Source organism: Columba livia, chromosome 3 (assembly GCF_036013475.1).
Source record: "Columba livia isolate bColLiv1 breed racing homer chromosome 3, bColLiv1.pat.W.v2, whole genome shotgun sequence".
NCBI lineage: Eukaryota > Metazoa > Chordata > Aves > Columbiformes > Columbidae > Columba > Columba livia.
Window position 1 is genome coordinate 76,778,808 of NC_088604.1, and position 15,525 is coordinate 76,794,332.

Consider the following 15,525-nt stretch of genomic DNA (forward strand, 5'->3'; position numbering starts at 1 on the left):
CAAAGAAGAAAGAGCCTTTAACAAAAATGCACAACAAATAGAGGAACACAAAAGATTGTTTCTATGGCAATGTAAGTAAGACTGCAAAACTGCTATCTGCAGGCAAATGTATTTAAAATGAAACATGAGGTAACTGAGGTAACATAGTCTGTATCATTAATGGTAAAGCAATTTAGCAGCACTGAGCCTCCAGCGTCCCCCAGCCCTTTGCCACCAGTTGCCATGTGAGAGCACTGCCCCAGATTTTGGGGTTGAGAACTTTCTGCAGGGGGTGGCGTGCTCCCTCAGTGCCCCAGGAGTACTGCCTGGGCCGCAGGACTGCCCCACCCAACACAGGAGGCACCAGGGAGCACAGCAGCAGATCCTTGCTGAGAAAACCCACCTTGCTCTGCTCCCACTTCCCCCAACACCACCCTGGAGGCCCCCATGGCCCCCAACTGCCTGGGGGTACGGGGGCGTCAACATGGCCACTTTAGCCAGGCCTGTCTGCCTTCCCTCCCTCACCATGTGGGACAGACATAGCCTCCAAGTGGGACTTGGGCTCTTCTTGGGACTAACTGTTGCCCTCCCAGATGATAACAGATTTTTGGCAAGAGGATGTGAATCTGGGGAGGTGACATGGAAGAGGGTCACCTAGACCAAGGAGAGGGAAAGAGCTGCCATATCCCATTTCAGAACCCTCTTGAGGCAGAGACCTTAAAAGGAGGCAGGGGACAGGTCAGGGTTTACCTGCCTCAGTCAGGGCTGAACTGGGAATGTTGTGGGAAGGCAGTGATGCTCCTGGTGGGGTTTCCCAAGCAGATGAGGCACTGAGGCAGCTGTAGAAAATGACAAAAGGTCTGGGCTTGGCCCACAGCAGGTCCTGTTCACACCACGTAACTACCCTGGCTGATGCCTTCACTGTGGCAACAGTCTAAGCAGAGCGCAGGAAACAAGTCTCCTCACATGTAAACCAGGCTTGTAGCTTGGTCCAGCCACACCGCTTTGAACACTCCCTTCCTGCACAGTTTTTGACAATCTTAAAAAATGAACATGTTAGACACACGCTGAAGCCCAAGCTGAGCTGTGTCTTGGGGTTTGCTCCTCTGTTTCTGCTGCATCCTCTTGTCTCAGCCAGACTGCTGCCTGCACCTCACCCCAGGGCCAGGGAGCCTTTCTGGAACGCAGTGGTGTGCCAGGGCAGGCAGGGGCAGGCTCTTAAGCTAGCCCTGCTACAGACATGAGCTGCCTTCCCCTCTCATGACACTGGGCCATCAGCTCACCAGCATCCTGTTGAACCCCCTCTTCCAGCTTGCCTTAGGTCAGTGATGAGAGCTTCTTAAGTTGTGTGAATATACTGTAAAATAAAACATGTTACTTTGTATGTGGTACATTAGAATTATTTTTTAGGTCAAATAGACTGAAATAAAAGCTTAAAATAGAGGAGAAATTAGCTCAAATACAGCTATCTGGCTGATGAGCCTGTTCCTAACCTGCTGCAAGGAAAGCAAGACTACTAAAAAATAAATCAGCATTTTGTCCACATGACCTCTCTCAGAGACCCTGGCTGTTCTCTCCTGGAGACGTACAAGACTCTTCCTTTCCAAACCAGGACTCGAATGAGAAACTGCCCAGGGACCTACCGCTACACAGAGGTAGGTGGCCAGCTGCCAGCAGCCCCAGGTCTTTCCCCCTAGAAGACCAGCCCCTCTCACTCACCCCCAGCAAGCCATCTGTGTTATACCAATGTTAGAAGCAACAGGACAAAGATGACAGGTACACTTATCTAAATTAGATGTCGCTGAGTGGTTCTCAAGTATAGGGCTCACAGCAAAGCACAAGATGTAAATTGAAGTGCAAAGAGATTGCTTCAACATACATTCTTATCAGTTTTGCTGCTAGATGCCCCTCTTTCAGCTATGTGGCATTTTAGTTCACTAAACTCTATTATGCCCTGTTTATTTCCATTTTCTGAAGAGTAAAAGCTGTAACCTAGCACCTCAGGCACTGGGCTGAGGCTTTCGAGAGTTAGGTCTGGCTTGTCACTGCACATGCAGCCATGGCAATGCCTTTACTGAAAAAAATGGGGATAATACGTCCATGCTGCAACTAAATCTAGGTTATAAGAGGCTCATATGAGGGCCCATTGAATGCTGAGGGCATATGCTGCCACATGTATTGCCTTTGAATCCAACTAAGCTTTTTTTTTTTTTCCCCGATGTAAGACAGCTTATTAACTCTCAGTGTTCTCATCTGTGCTATGCCACTGCTATTTATCAAAATGCAGCTGTTGTCAGCTATATTTCTCTGCTGTCAACCTGAGCTAAACAGCAGTGAATGAGGTCCTTTCCCTTCAATTAGCGACCTTTGTTCCCCAAAAAAAGCTGCACCTGGATATGGTTGCCACAATATTAACTAAGTGGTACAGAGCCTTCCCACTGCAGTCCCTGTCTCCGAGATGTTGCATGGACACCACTTAGTCATTTAATTCTGGCTGTCCACTTTCTGCTAGTTAGAGCAGTGTGCTCATGAGCAGAGGTGAATTCCATATGCAAGGATGGGAAGACAGGCTGGTTCCTGAAACACTCTCCGTTCATGATTCCTGTTGTGGGTTTTTGGCTTTGTTGGGTTTTGTTTTGGTTTTTTCCCTCAGTGATCCAAACTTCACCCCTACTCTTCCCTCCCTCCACAAATGGCAAAGCTACGCTCAGCCTGCTGCTAGGATGGGCTGAAACACACCTCTCCTGTTTACAACAAACACTCCAAATTCTCTCTTTTCCTCTCCCCTTCAAGTTCAGGGTTTGTTTTGGTGGTTGGGGTAGTTCTCACAAAAATGGTCCTTGTGGAAGCAGCCTGCCTGACAGCCCTGCTGGCTAAAATCTGCTGTTTATCCACAGAGCAGGAACAGTTTGTGCTACTGAAGCTTTCTTATTCTCATCACCTGCATGCCGCTAGTCTGCTTTGAAGAAGCACCTCTAGGGGTGAAAGCATACTTCTGTCTCTAAGCTAAATTCAATCCCTGATTTCTTTGCAGAGACTACCAACAAGAGAGACACTTGGTATGATTGATGGGAGCCAAATGAATAATTCATGGCAGATCATTTATTTTGATGAATTTTAGCCGCTTTTTCTGTTTGCAAATTGTCTGCAAGTAGCTTATGAACATCTCAAATGTATATGGGATTTGAAATTAACTGCTGGATACTTCCCACAAATAACTCCTAGCCTGTAGATTGCTCATGAACCATTCAGGGGGAGCATCTGAAATTTCAAATTCTAGTCACGTTGATAAGCTTTGATTGCTCTTGTGAGCCAGAAGCTCATCTATAACGCTGGTGTAAATGCAGAGGAACTCCATGGACTGTGCTGGGGCATGACTCCAGGTTGACTTTGATGCTACCAGCCTCTGAATCTGCCCAGAAAATATTTTTGTTCTGTAAGCAGGTAGGTGACAGGGACAGGAAAAAGTGAAAGAAAATAATTTTATGTTTACATTTATTTTCCATGAATCATAAAATGTGTTGTTCCAGTAACTCTCCCTGCCAGTAAACACCCATATCTTTAATGTGCCTGGCTATCAGTCAGAAACCTGTCATTTCTTACCTGATGCATTTCCCATCAGTTACCATGACATTCCTGTTTCTAGAAATCCATTATATGAGTTTGTTAAAGCAAATGCAGGACCAGACTCACCATCAGGCTGCCTCAGCTGCACGCCAGCATTGCTCCACCCAAGCCAGTGGTGTAAAACTGGCAGGATACAACAGAAGAATGTAACAGGAGGAAGTAACTTTGGTTCGATACTTTAACGACAGTCTTGTAGGAAAGCAGACCAAGAGAAGGCTTCAGTTGATGGGAAGCTGTTTTTGGGAACCAGAAGAAGAACGTCTCATTGAACTGGATAAATTTGGACACATGCCCATTTAGTGAACGCTTAAGTGATATTTGTCTGAGACTAGTGGTCCTCGTGCCAAATTCCTGCTGGCTTTCTAGGGACCACCACATCTATTTTACACAACGCCAAGCAGCTGGTAGAGCCTGTCAGAGCCTGTCATGTTATTTGTATGGTGTACACTGAACAAATGCCCCACCAGTGAAAGGCCAACTCACCAGCCACCAGACCTGTGGTTGTCAGCTAAGCAGGCAGATAAGAGCCTATCTTAACTTAGAGCTGAAAATCTGCCTGAAAATCCTCTCCAATCAGGTTCTCTGGCTTCAGTGAGACCCCAGCTACTCAAAAGTCAAGACACACTATTGCAAACACCAATATACAACCCGTCTGAGCTCTGAGTGACAGCTGGATATTGGTTTTCTCTGAGCTGCTCTGGCTACAAACAACTTGCAGCACAGCAGGGGGAACAGAGGAACTCCTCGATGATGGGAACTGTCAGCTGATGCTGCTCCTCCTCTACCTTTCCACACCTCTGCTCCCAAAACCCCCCTGCTGCCAGCCCCCCAGGGCCTTTTCCCTTTGCCACAGCTGGGCTTTGCCAAGCCTGCGGCATCACACTTGTTTTCTCACCCCAGTCCTCTTGGATCAGAAACCCCAGGACGAAGGAGGAGGCAGAATGACAAACTCCAGTACCCTTCTCTGAAACGCTATGCCAGGGTGGAGGGTGGCATTTCCTTGGGGCAGAGCATAAATTGTGTGGCACTCCCATCCCACCCCACATTTGTGTCAGCCTTTTGCTGCAATACTTGTAAGCCCGTCACTGCTGAAGTCCTTTTGGCAACCGAGTCTTAAATATAGACTCTAATCACAACTGCACATGTTGTACAATCAGCCTAAAAACTGATTAACTTTTATATAAGCTTATGTTCAAGGGGCAATTCAAGATGCAGGAGCTGGCATCAGCTCAGGGTCTGCAACACTTTGCCATGTATACCATAAAAACAGGGCACAGCATACTTAAAAGAAAACCAAATTACACATAATGGGAAATTAAGAGGAATAACCATGGAACAGCCTTCATAAATTAGGTGGACCATCAAGCTATATTACATATACATATGTATGTATATATAATCTATGGAATAAACTGCTGTGAAAATGCTTGTTTTACTAAAGAGTCTTCACATGGTTTATTTCAGTGGTTTTATTTCATCAACAGGGGGTTTTTCATTTCATTTTGAGAAAAGTGCGGGAGGGGAAAATAAGCCACTCCAGCTCATATATTTTCTGTAGAAGGAAAGGGATGGTGTGGGTGAAGGAGGTATTTGTCAGTGTACATATCCAAATGCATCACTGAGGTAGCCCTGCAAGTTCAGTTTGAGTAAATTATGGTAGATGTCCATAATACATCTAATGTCATTTGGGACAGCAGTCACAGCTCAGGACATAAGCTGATCTACAGCAAGGTCTACAGCTGAGGTCCAGCAAAAAAAATTCTCCTCTGGAACTGAACTCCAGAGAAGCCTACACCCTTGCTTGAAAGAGTCAGCACTCAACATGCTGGAAGGCAAGACTTTTACTTGATGGTTCTTTGATCTTTTCTGGTCCTTTAATTGTGCACTGTGAGGTTCTGAGCAACTGGACATTATTTTTCACGCAATCCTCCCTACAAAAATAATCCCTTTATTGGTCCATAGTCCCCACTGGTCATATTTCATATCCCAAGTCCCCAGTGTTTCTCACTGACTCCTGGTGCCCTGAAAGTGAACTGTTAAGCAGCTAGTGTTTGAACAGCTGCCAGCAAGCACTCCTACTTGCAGGCTACTGGCTTGCTTTCCCAGGCAGTGGGTGCTTCATCTTTAAAATCAATCTGATGCATTGGCACAAGCCCAGGCAGTGTTAGTCCATCTGCTGCCTAACTCTCCCAGGTTTTTTTTTGCAGAGGCTTGCCATCAGCTGTTCAAATCCCTCCTTTTTGTCTTCCAAGGAATTTCCTTTTTTTTTTTTTCTCCTCCCCTAGCCTTCACCAGGATCCCAATAATCCCCACTTCACTTTCTCTTAATCAGCCTCCAGAAAGCTATGGAAAGAAGCTTAGGAGCACACCATGCAATTAACACCACTTCTCATTTAGTTGGCATGGTGAGCACTGTACAGTGGAGTAGGTGAGGCAGCAGAAGCTCAGGTTTCTGAGAGGGCATTTGGCATGGTCAATCCGTGAACCAAACACCACTTTTCTGTGGGGCTACAGAACAGAATCCTATTTCCCACACTTTCCTCCTGCCTGTTGCAGTGAACAGCAGACTGCAAATCACTCCTGGTAAGAGACCAGTAGAAGACCTCGCTAGTCACCTGCTGCCAGGTGGACGTCTCAGCTGAACTCCCATTGCTTTGCTACTTGTAGCAGAAGTATGACTTCTGCAATGAGCAAGGAGGTTGGGGACTGTGGGGAAGACTGCTGGTGGCCACGCTGTGTTCTGTGGCTGTCAGACTGAGGCAACATGATTTTTGCAGCCCAGTGAATGTCTGGAGTCCCCTGGGGAGGGTGTTAAGCTGAATGAAAGATTCAGTGCCAAGCCTGCATGTCTGGATAGATGGGGATTCCAGCCACCACGTAACACCTGGCTGAACTTGGGTGTCTGCCAGAGGAATAGAGCTCACCTGCACTCTCCTCACCACCTTCTGAAGGCATCCTCTAGGGAGAAGACCCTGTCCCAGCCAGGTAAGACTTTAGGCTGTTCAACCTCCTGTGTGGAGCCCCAGCTAGCTGCAGAAGCAGCGTGCACCTCATGCACGGCCTGGCTTGCTCCTGCCTGGCCCTCTACAACAGTGCTCTGGGAAGAGCAGCAGCCAGCCCCTCGTCCACAGCACAGTGCAGAGCGGCCGTGCATGCCAGGACTGACAGGCTGAGAGCCACCTGAGGATGGCACCAGTTTCCCTTTAGGGCTTCCCCAGGCCATTGAACACCTCCTCCTGGAACAGGAGGAGAGATGGGGTAGGATTTACCAGCATCCAGTTTTTCTCTCTCCCCCCGCCTTCTCATCCTTGTGGCTCTGGTGTATAACACAGAGCTTGGGTCCCGATTTTCAGTGCTCCTGCTGCTCCAGCCCTGAACAAAGACCCCCATTCAGCCCCCCAGGCCATGCAGCGGTTTAATGCTACAGAAGAACATCTACCATTGTTGCCAGCACTGCAGACTAGAGAAATTAAATGCAAATTGTCTTTGTTCCTGAGCACAGACCCCCATTTCTTCAGCCCGAGGAGCCTAACAAACACCCTCTGTGCTCCCCATTTGTTCTCCACATATCACCTGCTTGTCACTAATACCCGGCTCAGCTGCGGGATTTAGCCTTGGGTGCAGCCTGCTCGTGTGCAACAGCATACAGATAATCTTTTAGGTCTGTAGCTACACGTATCTCTTGTACAGTGGGATGTGTTTCAAAATAAAAACACCAAAGATCATTCAGTGGGTCAGGAGGCAACACAGCTGAAACGCAGCAGGTTTGCTGCTCGCAAGGGAAAGGTATCACTGTTTCAAAGCCTGGTCACCCACAGCTCCTCCACAGCTGGAGCAACAGCAATGCCACACCTCCAAACCTTGATGCAAGAAATCCTGCTTCTCCTACCATTGTCCCTCATATCCAGGAATAAGAGGATAAATCTGAGCCAATGAAAGTCAGGCTTGAGATCAAAGAAAAATTTCCATGACATTAATCTTTAAAGGTAGGAAATAATTTCCCGAGGATACAGAGAAATCTCCATTGTTTGGAGTGGTTAATCCTATTACAGAAGAAAACAAACAGCATTAAAAACCCCCAACTTTTTGACAGTGCTATGATAAACCATATAATTTAACGAGCTTGGTTTGCTAAGACACTTCTAATGTACTACAGGCACCCATTCCGTGAGGCCCCTGAATATACAAACTGCTGGACCCCCCCCGCCTCGCCCAGAACTCCACTACGATCAGCTGGATTTCCTGCAAACAGTCTGAACCCCTGCCTGTTGTAGCTCTGTCCCCTTCTTGTGGCTGGACCACAAATCCTACTGAGACAGTTCAGTCTCATGGTAACAAAGATGGGCTCCTCAGCTCACAGTTCAGACACTTGATGAGTTGCTACAGCTCAAGAAGACACTGCTTATCTGCCAAGCTGCAGCAGCAAGCTGCATACACAGCCTATCACAAAAGTCAGATAAAAACGCATTTGCTTAAATCTTTTTCATTGCAACTTACGCAAATACGCTTTACCTCACGTTTGGTCACAGTGCACTTGCCTGCCTGAGCCTCCAGCTCATACCAGGCTGTGCTTTCAGATCCACAAATCTCAGGTTTAAGCCTAGATGATGACAACGCCTAAGGCCATGATATTATATCAACGCAGGACACAGCAAGACCAAGGTTTGTATTTTATATCAGGCTTATCACCATGGTTATCTGATCAGCCCTATCCACTACCAGTCATCACTTACCTCTGTAAAGCAACCATGTTCAGGTCAACAGCTTTGCAATTTGTGAGCAATGAGGCAGACAATTCTCTGATTTAGAATAGATGAACATCCAATTGGATGATGCATAAAATGAGAAGGTTTATTTAAAGTAGCCAAATATGGGTTTTCCCCCCACACTTAGAAACGTTCATCATGTGCACATTAGCTTGCTAGCTTCCTCAAATACACACAGATACTCACTGTCCCAACACACTGAGGGAAAACTCCATTTCCATGAGTCAGTTCCTAGTAGAGAGCACAGAGCTGGATAGTCCTTTGCCAAAAGGAAATGATTAAAGCCACAAATCAGCCAAAACCATATGGCAACAAGATGTTGGGGTTCCCCTCCCTCCCCATAAGAGCAGGGCAGGGTATATCCAACCCAAGACAGAAGGAATAAAAGGATCAACACAGTAGCATGGCTTCATGCAGATGGCACATAAAAGAGAAGCAGTCATCAGACTGGAAGTGGCAGGGCTCATGATTTTCATGCTGTCGCAGAAGACCCCTGGAAACTGTTGTCAGCAGAATCAGAGATATAAGGTATTTCAGAAGATGCACATTGAAAACAAGAGTTGAAAAAAGTGGAAACATTTAGAGCAGGTGAAACTGCCCTGTGGTCTGCTACAGACGCTGACTTCCCTTCCCATGGTCATGCCTACCACATTTATTTCTCAGACCAGTTTAATATCTCAGAAGCCTGAGAGTTATATATATAGTTACCACATCTGACTTGGGGAGTATTTCACACTCAGTACTGAACTGCAGTTTTGCTTTTCTTTAACAATTGCAATAATAGTCTGCATTTCTGGAACCTAAGGAATATTGTACAGGAGGCAAAAATTATTCTGTAATTACAACACAAACAGAGAAAGCGCATGAAGGGGTGAAATTTTGCAGATACTGGGATACAGCACTTATTGAGGAGGATCAGCAGCCTGACAGAGGTGACGCCACCCAGCACTGAGCACTAGAACCTGGGCAAGATGAAGGCTTGTGAGCCTAGGCATCCACAAAAACTGAGCACGAAGCCACCTCAATCTTTGACCAGTCAAAGAGCAGTGGAAGACAGTGCCTTATATAAAAGCTACACTATAAGGAGGCCACCACACTTACCACATTCCAGCTGATGCTGCCATTGCTAACAGACCACAGTCAGGAAGGGCTCACATCCAGTGCTAAACAGCTTAACAAGGAAGAGCAGCACATCCTGTGGGAATCCAAGGAAAGGAGAATGGAACCACCCACGGTGCAACACATGCCATGCAGACTTCAGGACCTGCTTTTCAAAGCTCTGGCACTCCACCACTCCAGATAACACCTGTCAGCTGCAAGAAATCAGTCTCATTGTGGCCTTCCTCACCTGCAGTTCACATTGGCTCCAAAAGAAAAGGAAGAAGGGGCTACCAGGGCAGAGCTTTTTAATCTTAACCTGTCCCATTCCACACTGCTGTCCATCCCAGCTGTCTCTTGTAATAACAAAATAAACACATTCTTGAAGTACTATAAATAGAAACAACAGGGCAGACCTTGCTTTGAACTGAGTTGCACTGGGGATTTCTACTTCGCTGTCTTCCCGCGTGCTTTCCACTTGAACATTTCCCACTAGCTTTGAAACAACACCCTGAAACAGACTTGCATCTGAGCCTGTGAATGTTTCTTTTGAGACTGCCCCAAAAGGATGGACTCTCAAGCTGTTTGGTTCCCAAACAACTGGGTATTATCACAGCATTTTCAAGTAATGAAGCCTTAGTGGCTCACCTCATTCACTGAACCAGGTTGAAGGCTCAGTTCTAGCTACAAAGACAAAAACTGCATCACAAACCCTACAAACACAAACTCCATTTTGCTCCAGTTCAGTTTCACTTCCTCTTTTCTCTCTCTTGTTACAGAGTCTGAACAACTCCCATCCTGCTGTAAGAAAAATAAGCTGTTCTCATGCTGGAGCCCAAGGCAAGGCTTTAAAGCTAAAGCACATCTGCTTTGCCATCAGAGGTACAACTGCAGTGCTTCTGGTAGTGCTTTGGCCAGCTTTAATCAAGGTAGCTGTGACAGCAGCACCTGTGGTGCCAGGGTAATAAGGGCCAAAGGGAAGACAGCACCCCCACCCAAGGCAATTAGTAGCCCTGACTGAAGCCTGACTTTGGAGCCTGTGGGTAACCAGCTGAGCATCAGTTTGTCTGCCAGTGCTGTGGGTGACCCTGTCTGCAGCACTGCCATAGCCCTAGGCAGGGTGGGGGGTTCTGGACAAGGCTGAGCTTCACCTTGAGCATGTGGCCACAGGACCAGCAGTGCCCTGAGGACTTCAGAGACAACTTTGTCAGACTTAGCTGCTTCCCATCCAGATGCTGCCTTGAGTTTCAACAGCCGTGTTTGTTCTGCCTGTGTGCCAAAGACCACTGCCACACAGCAGGGGCCAGGGAGGGCAGAAGTGTGTTAGCTTCTCTGCAGCTTGGCATTTTATTTTAAACTGTCCTTCCCCAGTGGTTTGGGGTAATGGATCAGGCTGAGAGCCACAGGGTCTGAGGGTCTGAGATCACAGCTCTCCTCCACTGATACTGCTGGGGGAAAGTAACCTCTGACAAGGTGCAGTGAGATTGCTGAAGTCCTATGCTGCTTCAAGTAACCCAGCTGTAGCTGCTCCACCTGAGGGCTGTAAGAAGCAAATGACGGTGGTGGTGGGCACTGCTCCTACCCCAGCAAATAAACTCTGGTCACTTCTCAGTGCGTTTGTTCATCACCCTCACTCCCTGGGCAGCCTTCAGCCAGTCTGGCAAACTCTACACAGCCCAAGGTGCCAAGGGGAAGAGATGAGCTCTTCTGACAACAAGCAGGTGGTCAGGAAGGATCTTTCCATTCCTATCACCCTGTCCTGTCACAAACACTTCTATTTTAATAAAGGTTTTCTTCTTTCAAGTTGTTAGGTTAGCTTTTTCAGTGGAACAGGATGCTGACAAACATCTTCCTGGTCTGACAGAGTTTGAGTGAAGCTGTGGGAGTGTCAAATCCACATTAGCTGAAAGAATTCTTACAAAAAGAAAAAAAATATTTACTTTGCTTGACAAGCCCCTTTCCGGCAAAGTGGCACAGGCAGGCTACTTGAACTCTAAAATAGGAATAAGGAGATATACAAACAGAGCTAATCCTCCATGTTTAATAAAATCCTACATTTCAGACTTATGGCATACTTACCCCATATGCCATCAGTGGTAACATTTTACTCCCTTACTGTTGTACGGAGATCAATAACATAACTACTTGTAACTTGCTGCAAATGCGTGTTGCTGGAGAACAGCTCCAAGCTATGTTGGGGTTTTTTGTTACAACCTTCTCCACTGCATTAAAGAGCCCTCCCAACACCTGGTTTGTTGCCCTGCAGAAGTATTTGCATTCCAGAATTGAAAAGCCACTCTCGATCTCCTTTCTGAAGGTTACAGCTGGTATATAGCGTCTGGCTTCATGGTTTAGAAAAAATCTTTGTGAGCTTAACCAATAAAATATTAATAGATTTTATTACAATTAACATTACTGGCAGTACCCTTGTTGTTTTTCTTGGTGTTGATGTCAGTTTAATAACACTGGTGAGAAGCTCTGCTTAAAGCATGGCTAGAACACAACTCCTCTCTTGCAGAGCTTAATGTCGAAATTTTGGCTTTGTGCAAGATAGGTTTTAACTACCCACAGGTTATTGGGCTTGCTACAGCAATAACTGTATCAAGCTCAATAAACTGTGATGTGATACGCAACAGGTCTGGCCAGATGATCTAGCAGTCCCTCCTGGTCTTAAGTTTGTGAATCTAAATAAACAAGACAAGAAGACGACAGAGGTGAAATCACTAAATGGCAGAGCACTGCCCAAGATGCAAATCACTACATCCACAGTGCAGCATCCCAGTCACTAGTCACTGAGTCTCCGAGCTTTTTTGGGGGCATGTCCTTGTTCAGGGAAAACACTTTATGTCCTTCCACCAGCATTTACTGTGAGAGTAGGCACAAAACAGCATATGTATGGTAACATCCATATGGCATGTCTTTGTGTGTGCTTTGAGGGCACAACAGGCAACATTTGAGGGGTAAGGACGGAGAAGGAAAGCAAGATTTCATTTGCTTTAGATTACAGCTTTCAATGCCTTAAATCCCCTGACACAGTCTTTCATGACCTTCCTCTACCTCCTGGGTCCTGCAACTTATCACCTCTGAAATACTTAATTATACTGGTTCTCATAAAAACACCTAAGACGTTGTAAGCATGCGTAAAGTCAAACTTTCATATAGCCTTTCTTCACCTTGCAATTGCAAGCTAGTTTCATGTTTTCCTTTCCTGCAGGTCCAAGTCATCCATGACCTCCTTTTTAATTTGCATTTGTGTGTACTAGCACAAATGTTGCATAGATGTGCAATTACATGTAGGTTAGGGGAGACAGAAGCAACAAAGGCTGCACAGCTGCCAGCTGGGAGCTTCAGGGGGTTACACCTAGACTGAAATTGCTCCTCTCCTTTCACAGTGTGGCTTTATTTACCTCCATCTCTTGTTCTTCTCATCATTCGTGTTCCCTTTCATGTCTTTGCTATTAAAGTTATTAGAAAAATTATTCATTCAATTGCTTGTAGAAGCTGCCCAAAGATAAATACATTCAGCTTAATAAACCTTGTTAGCAGGAAGGAAGGGGAGAATGCCTAATTAATGTATTAATGATTATAATGCACTTTGAAGATGAAAAGTGCCATGAGCTCTAAGGGCACCTTTCTGCCCTCCAAAGTCCCTAGGAATCGTGTGCAGAAACTAATTCTACACATTACCACTACCACAATGTGTCAGGCAAAAATATGCATGTAACACAGCTACTCCTAAACACCCTGGGTCTGCATGTAGAGGTTAACTCATCTTCCAGACACCACCTGCCTTAAGACAACAAAGCTACACATTCTCCTCCAAAAACAGGAACGGAGGAATGCCAGGAGCAACCATTTAATGCAGTTCATCCATGCTCTGTGGATACACAGACCATCCATAATACCATTACGCTCGCCTTGAAAGAACGGATTGAAACTTCAGACCTTGGAAGCTAAACAGTAGCATTTCTGACAAATCAAACTGATGGGTTTTCCCAGCTCTCAGTATGCCGAGAGCCTCCTCTCAAGCCAGAGCCGCTGGGACTGTCCCCTTGCTAACAGACAGGATGCAACAGGTCTGGTGGTGCTTTTAGAAAAATAGCAGCTTAGGGCAGAAGTACAAGCAGAAATACTGTGACACATTTCCCTGGCAAGTCCAGGGAAATGGCATGTGGGTCAAAGGAGACTTCCAACTGGTGAAGTTTCCACGGCTCAGGAACAAAAGTGTTTCTCCTCCCCAGGTTTCTCCTCATCTAGACAATACAGTACAGGCTGAGATCTGAAGAACAGATTTGTTTTTTTGTGGCAGTAAGGAATCTGCCTTTACAGGAAGGGAAAATAAGTCACTGCACAAACAAAATCCGAGCTGCTAATAACAGGTTTCTTAGACACACGTTTCCCTTGCATGTGGTACCAGGAGGCATGTACTCTAGGCTCTCGCTATTATGGGCTTAGGTTATGAAAACTTTAATGAACATATTTTAAAATGTCAGTCTGAAAAAATCAGGTACTAGCAGTTCACATTTGCATAGCTGCCTCCCGAAAACAGTGAGCAGTCTCAAAAAATCCTAAAAAAAAAAGTAAAATGCACACTAAAACAATATCAAGTTTCACATATGTCTGTTCAGAGGACAAAAGGGGCAGAAATTATGCTGCCAGTCTACATATTTCCTGGTTATCACCTGAAATATTGCGAATAAATCAAATAATGCTGTATCATTCACCTCTGTAGTATTAAAAAAAAAAAAAATCTCAGTTCACCTACATACCCACAGAGCATTGAAAGTTCTGCAAACCTCATGAATCCCCTGTGGGGAAGACCCACGTCTGTGTCAAAGCCCAAAGCAGGGAAGGCCTCGGCAAGTGAAGCCCACGGGTGACCTACAGCAGATGGAGGAGCAAAGCCCCACCAAAGCCCCCAGCTTTACTCCCAGCCACAGGTGCTCAGCACCGACTGCACCCCGCGCCCGGTGAGCAGGAACAAGCTGCAGCCGCTTGCGTTCGGACAGAACAGCTGTGCTCAAGTGGCAACGCATTCTGCCAGGCTGAAATCAGCATCTGTTTGTTCTAGTGTCTCTTCTCAAGTGATAAGCACGGATGGCTACTTTCCCTTCAGGGGATTACGGACTGAAAATTACCAGCTGGATGAAGAGTAATAAATCAACCTTCCCTCCACAAGTTAATACACTGCCTGATAAAGCTGAGGCTTTGTTTGCACAGGCCACATGATCTACCCATGGCAGTAGTTGATGAAATTGTCTTTTACGAATTCATCTGTTTCTGCCCTAACATGAAAATCTGATTTTTTTTTTTTAACATGGTAATTTACTCTTCCTTTCTTTTCCTGGGATACTAAGAAGATCCAAACCAAACAATACCATTCCCTAAGGTTACTGAAGGGAACTCCCACACACCGCTCTAAAACCGACATGAAAAACTCAACACAAATCAATCACTTCTCCCCGCGATGTTGTTTCCTCTCCCACCCACCGTCTCTCACAGCTGGCAGTGCATTAGGACAGCGAGTGCCTGCTCACACTCCACACTGCTGCACACATGGAGGCCCACCACCCAAAGAGGCTTCTGGGCACTCGCACTACACCAAATAAACCAACAGATGTTTAAGATGCACTGAAAACCAGAAACAGCCTGGTTTTCAAAGCTGCTTTGCTTTCAGCTACCAGGAGCTTCCTTCTTTCTTGTAAGCTGCTGATTCCTATCCAAAATCAGACCATTAACGAAGTCATACCAAGATCAAAGAGCCCTGGCAATACTCCAACTGCATCCCAGACCTCCATTCCTGCTCTTTTTCCTCTCTCCTTTCTTACAGCAAAAGCATCCCATGGTCCTCATCCACTGGACAGCAATGTTCAGCTTTGTGCACTGTCCTGAAAAGCGCCAGCACAGCGCCGTGAAAGCCTGCAGAACCAATCCCTCAAATGGAGTCTGTAGATATAAAAGCAAGGGTGCCTAAGCCTAACAGAAAACTCAGCTGCTGAGTGAATTAACAGGGGACATGTCCCCGATTTCTGTCTCCTTTTGTTCTTTGCTTGCT

At 46.1% G+C, this 15,525-nt stretch overlaps 1 long non-coding RNA gene across 2 annotated transcripts in view; it reads right to left on the bottom strand.

The window, feature by feature from the left end:
• LOC110363364 (uncharacterized) overlaps positions 1–15,525 on the bottom strand; it is a 53,983-nt gene that overhangs the window by 37,224 nt on the left and 1,234 nt on the right. Inside the window, exon 1 of one of the 2 annotated variants that reach the window (XR_010471477.1) lies at positions 9,474–9,598. The exons of the other annotated variant lie outside the window; for it this stretch is intronic. This is a non-coding gene — a long non-coding RNA (uncharacterized LOC110363364). Of the gene's footprint in view, positions 1–9,473; positions 9,599–15,525 lie in introns of those variants that run through there. 2 annotated transcript variants of the gene reach the window in all.